At 43.0% G+C, this 5,766-nt stretch overlaps 2 long non-coding RNA genes across 2 annotated transcripts; both read right to left on the bottom strand.

Moving 5' to 3' along the window:
• Nucleotides 1-1,395: 1,395 nt before the first annotated feature.
• On the bottom strand, nt 1,396-3,065 carry LOC119270877. The gene is made up of 3 exons (XR_005134339.1): nt 2,367-3,065; nt 2,153-2,275; nt 1,396-1,511 (listed from the first exon to the last, which is right to left on the bottom strand). It is a non-coding gene; the product is annotated as an uncharacterized LOC119270877 (long non-coding RNA).
• Nucleotides 3,066-3,337: 272 nt separating this feature from the next.
• On the bottom strand, nt 3,338-5,180 carry LOC119270876. The gene is made up of 2 exons (XR_005134338.1): nt 4,539-5,180; nt 3,338-3,591 (listed from the first exon to the last, which is right to left on the bottom strand). It is a non-coding gene; the product is annotated as an uncharacterized LOC119270876 (long non-coding RNA).
• Nucleotides 5,181-5,766: the final 586 nt, after the last annotated feature.

The following is a 5,766-nucleotide window of genomic DNA, read 5'->3' as shown; positions in this document are numbered from 1 at the left end:
CGAGGTTCGCCGCCCTACAATGAAGAAGAACGAACGAAGAACGAGGAAGAAGAAGAACAAGGGAGAAGGAAAAGTAAAGGTAAAAGATGTAGATAGATTTGTTCGATTGTGTGTTGTTTCAATCGGCCGTCACCCCCAACATATATAAAAGGCGGCTGGACTTCCCGTACAAGAAAAGGACTAAAAATTCTGTCCAAAACATCAAAAACCCTAACCTAACTCGGATAGGAATCTTTGGCAATTTTCGGATCAATCTCGGTCTCACCGATTGGTTTGCTTCGGTCCCACCGAGTGAACGTGGTCAACTTTCTGTAACTTTCTGGATCAATCTCGGTCTTACCGATTAGTTTGCTTCGGTCCTACCGAGTCAACATTGCCAACTCTCTGTTAAATTTTCGGACAAACTCGGTCTCACCGATCAAATCAACTCGGTCGGTCCGAAATGACTCTGCAGCTTTTGTTTCTGACCTTGTTTTGCCTTCACAGGTTGCATACGAACTCAGATTAAGACGATTTTTATATCAAAGTCAATCGTTTCGACGAGACGCACAACTTTAATGTTGAAACAGATTCCACCAGAGGCCATCTTGATTGAGTTTTATGCCTTTCTTTACTCTGGTGTCAACATGAGCATCTCTGAACTTGTCATAACTTTTGAGTCCGAGCTCCGTTTTAGACTATCTTGATATCCATCTTGATCTTCTCGAAGAGAGACATTCCAAGGTGACTTCCAATCATAAGTTTGAATTGTTCTTGATATAACCTATGCTAATTTTATGACTGTGCCAATTTTGAGCGTCAACAGCTGGGCGTCGTAAACTGACTATAGCGACCTTTCTTCTGGAATGGTCGCAAACGTTTATGACCAAAATACGTCTACTGTGGCGTTTTGGTCACTAGCAACCTCCCCAGGCCACGTAGGCATCCAGCGTGGCAATCTGACGTGGCACAAGATCCAGCCCGGTCCAATTCGATTTTCTACATGGGCCTAGCCCATTAATTCAGCCTTTCTATATATTTTTTCGTGTCAATTTTTGGTCGATTTCATGGGCCTAGCCCAACATTATAGCCTTTTTATCTTTGGGCCGTAGCCTTTGTTTCTCTTTTTTCATGTATGCCAATTGTCAAATTCTGGTAAGTGGGTCCCAAATGTGACGTTCTAGTTTGTGGGACCCTACTGTCAAGGTCATGTTCTTTCATATTTCAATATGCAAATACAGAAAACAGACACAATATTTCAAATAACAGCAGGAAGCAATCTCCTACATCATATAACATACATAAAAATGTGATCAGCATCAAGTTTACAATTAGATAACACACATACAGCCCAAGTCTATCACAGGAGCCCTACAAGTTCTGCTACATCATATAACACACAAATAAGATCAGCTCCCAGAACTAGCACACGTACAAGTTCTGCTACAAGGAGTTCGTTACTCCCAGAACTAGCTCAATGAGGTAAAACTATGCTTCATCCAACTTCTTTGTCCTAAATGAAATGCCAGCATCTGCACATTGTAGAACAAAATGTTTAGGGACAAAATAAAAGTAAATCGAACAGCAAAGTATCAAAAAAACCAAAGTATTAAGAACTGCAGTAATATACTCGTAGTTAGCAGGTACACAATACCATGGTTTTAATATAAAATACAGAGCAAGTGTTTGGCTACAACATAGAATGCTGTAAAATTTGTTTTAGAATCCAGGCATGTCAAATTTTAAGCACCAGCAGAATAGATCTAACAAACCAGACCATGATCATCATGCGCATCAGGATTTATGGTTCTAGAAAAACAGTAAAGAGATGGACTTACACGCATCAAGCATACCAGCTACTACATCACCATTCTCGTGACCACATACATCACCATTCACTAATAATTCCCATTGGGAGATCAAACTATGCATCCAACAAGCTACAGCAACAGGGAATGCAGAAAAATTTATGACCCGAGATGACGAATCAACTGGGTACATCTCAGTTTGAACAACCACGACGAGACAACAACCGCATACTAATGCGGCGAATCAAATCTGCACACAGGAGCAGCGCCGTTCGTGGCATCCACATGAGGTCGCGCAACATCAAGAACATGGCGCATGACAGCAACAGACATAGAGATCTAGGACGGAGGGAGGGGGAGCTTACACTTGCGAATGCGGCCGGGTAGAGGTGGAAGCTGCGGCGGCCGCAACGGATGCAGAATTGAAGAGGGTCCTCATGTAGCAGTAGCAGCAGCAGCATGAAGAATTGAAGACCGACCAACAGAGCCTGCAATGCAAACAGAGAGGCATGAGGAAACTGAATCCAATCACATCAAATCAAATCGAGCTGCTGCACCTTGACGTTGAGGAAAACAAACCTCATCTCATGTCATCTCAGGGAGGAATAAGAAGAAAAATATATGGCTGCTGCTCCATGACAATGACCTTGAATTGTTGCTGCTGCACAAGATCGAGGAAGAAGAAGACTTGCAAAAAAATCAATAACTAGCAATGTACAAGCATGAATTCATGGAAGGACGAATGCAAGGCCAAACATCCAGCATACTGTTTACTTAAAAAACCATGGTAGTTCTAACCATATTAAATTAAATTAAATTAAAGGACAAAGTGAAGTCATGATGAATTGATAGTTCCATCTTATAAAGCTTTCTGTTTAGCATATCCTAAATCATAGTCTATCTACCAATATATGAATTCTTTAGTTTTCAGAACCGAGGCTCACATATTTGTGCTGATTTGTACACAGCCAAGAAAAACTTCTTACAAATAAATTCATGGAAGCATATCATCCTTTCAGTCCCTCACCCATCTCCTAGTAGTATTACAGACAAACTAAATTTTACATAGGGAGGTTCAGATTATCTTCACTGTATTTTTAGTATTTTTTTTACTTGAGACAAACTAAATGCTAACATAAATGACAACAAGACTTGAACAAAAATAGCTATTGAAGAAACACGTTTATAAGATAGAATGAAAATGATTTACACCACAACATATAGTTCACATGTACTGGAGCTAGAGACTATAGAACACACATAATCACACATATGCGAACAGGGTACTACTCAATGTTTCAGGTTACACTATTAAACAAAATTATACAAGCGACTAGACTAGTATCACAGATCTACAGAGTAGTACTAAACAGCTAAAAATAAATAGTAGAAGTAACTAGTACAGGGAGCAAGTACTCTTAAAATCCAAATCTTACAGACTTATACAACACCGGGAAATTCAGAGAAGAAGGGGAGAAAGAGAGATTGCAGGAGGAGGTCGAGGATTATGCAAATTAACTTTGTCGAGACTTATACAACATGAAGACAAATTCACAAGTTATTTGCATTTTTATTGAGAACTATGTAACACCATTTACATTACTTTCACAACAGAAACAAGAAACTTTGGTGCATTGTAAAAAAAATATGCACGCAGAGGTTGTAAAAAAAATATGTGTACATCTAGCCAAGCTCCATCATGATGTACTACGGCGTGATGTCCATGCTGAGGTTGTTCTTGGCGAAGAAGTCATGCTCGATGGCCGTCGCGTCGGCCACCACAAAGTTGACGCCGTAGTGCTTGCTAGAGAAGAAAATAACAAGTCAGTATACATATTATATCTGTCAAAAGAAGGACCAATATCAATCAGACCCTTTAATTTTAGAAAACATGGTTTCATTTGATGGTTGCTGGAGTAGCAGCTTTGGTTTGCACTATAAGGAACCTGTAATATCAATTTCTAACTTTCTAACAGTGAATTGGATCCTCAGGTGGTGTTGGGTGTACTAGACAAAATGCTACACCCGTGGACTCCGTCTGCTGAATATGATGAAGTTCTACCAACAAGTTCGTCCTCTCTGTACTTTCTTTTAGTTTCCAAATGGATCAAGAAATCAATGTTGTGACTCATCTATACGGAAAGGATCCTACATAAAAAGCTACTGTTCCATGCATGGAGAGATCGGCAACCATTTATACATTCCTATCTCTGAACTAAGAATCGATACAACATCTGGATGTCTGTTTGACAGAAGAACAAAATGCAGACTCCACTGCTCTGCTCCAGCGACTCCATCTTGCTCCTACTGAGCAGATCAAAGTGCATTTACATATCATTTTTCCTATCTTCAGTTCACTACAGACCATTGCCTTTCTGTAAAAAAAGTATCATGCATATGAGTTAGTCATGTGAACTTTCACTATGTAAGGCCTTAATGACACAGTCATAAGCAGGAATCCACTGTGAACTTTAAGTATGAAACATTGACTCAACGATGTGCATCAGCCTGAAATGAATATCTATCACAAGAGTAGTAGCTTTTAGTATACACTAAAACTTATGCATATCCATGGGAAGGGTCTAGTTCTGAATGTTCTGTCCACAAGAACAACACTGATGGAAATATGAAAATAAAGCAATTTCTACTGCTAATCCGTGACTTCACATTGTATTCCTACTAGATAACACACACCCAAGGATCATTCATCATGGCACCCGAGCACCAGCAGTTTCATTGTAGCACACTTACAGATCAAGCAGCAATAAGTGCATCCACTCGAGCTCTGGGAAGGCATGGCGCCGGTGCTGGCTCCGGCTCCAAGCGACCTCCGCACCACCGGCCGCCGTTCGAGCAGGGCACTCCTGATCAAATCGAGGGAACGACCATGGAAGCATCAAATTCTACGCGGCGGCAGCGGCCAAGAGTGAGAAAAAAAGCAGTGGGAACAGAGCGTGGACCTGGGCACGGTGACCGTGCAGCCGTCGTTGGGCGTGCGGAAAGTGCAGGCGGTCGTGACGGACCGCGTCGGCGTCGCGCCGCAGCAGAACTCGGTGTCGCTGGCTAGACCCCGCCGCCAGCGCCGCGTGCCGCTCGATGACGGCGCCGACCTCGCCGCCGCCGTCCTCGTCGGGATAGACTGCTACGTCCTCGCCGGGATCGAGCGTGGGAGGGAGCGACGGCAAGTGAGTCGAGCGGGACAGAGAGGAGGGGATGAGGGGCCGCAAACAGCGGCTACGCGGAGGACGAGGAGGGGCCGCAGACGGCGGCCGCGGCGCAACTGGGTGGCGGAGACGAGGGGGGATGGATCGTAGTGGGTCGGGGTGGGCGGTGGATCTGGCCGTGGATCGATGGGATGCCGCAAGAGCGAGGAAGGAGAAGTGAGCGAGGGGAATTGGCAGCGCAAGGAGAGAAAGAAAGGAGGCGGGGGGGGGGTGGAAAATGTCCATGAGGACAGACCTAGGGTTTCTGCTCGGGTGGGTTTGGGCCGTTGGATCCGGAAGCATCCGACGGTGGTTGATGCGTGATCCGCGTGATATGCTCATGGTCCAATCAGAACGCAGCAAACCATTTGATGACCTTTGACCATATAAATTGGTCGTGATCGATTCAAGATAAAATATTTCATTTCATTTTTCAATGCTCAAAATGAGTTTTTTTGTGAAAGTCCTATCAAATATTTGTTCAAATAATATCATATTTTGCACAAGTTTACATCTTGGATTGGAAAACAATATTGACAAAGGGAGTTTTTATTTCCTTTTCATGAAAAATCGATTTTCCATTTATCGAGTGCCCAAAATGAGTTTTTTTGTGAAGGACCTATAATATATTTGTGACCAAATGGTTAGGTTTCAAAAGTTTTTATCCAGCTCTGGTGAAAAAGACAAATGAGGGCGAACACTCATCGTTTACGGCATGGACTACCAGGGTATCTAATCCTGTTCGCTCCCCATGCTTTCGCACCCCAGCGTCGGTA

This window comes from Triticum dicoccoides, chromosome 3A (assembly GCF_002162155.2).
Source record: "Triticum dicoccoides isolate Atlit2015 ecotype Zavitan chromosome 3A, WEW_v2.0, whole genome shotgun sequence".
Lineage (NCBI taxonomy): Eukaryota > Viridiplantae > Streptophyta > Magnoliopsida > Poales > Poaceae > Triticum > Triticum dicoccoides.
This window is presented reverse-complemented; position numbering and strand designations above follow the sequence as displayed.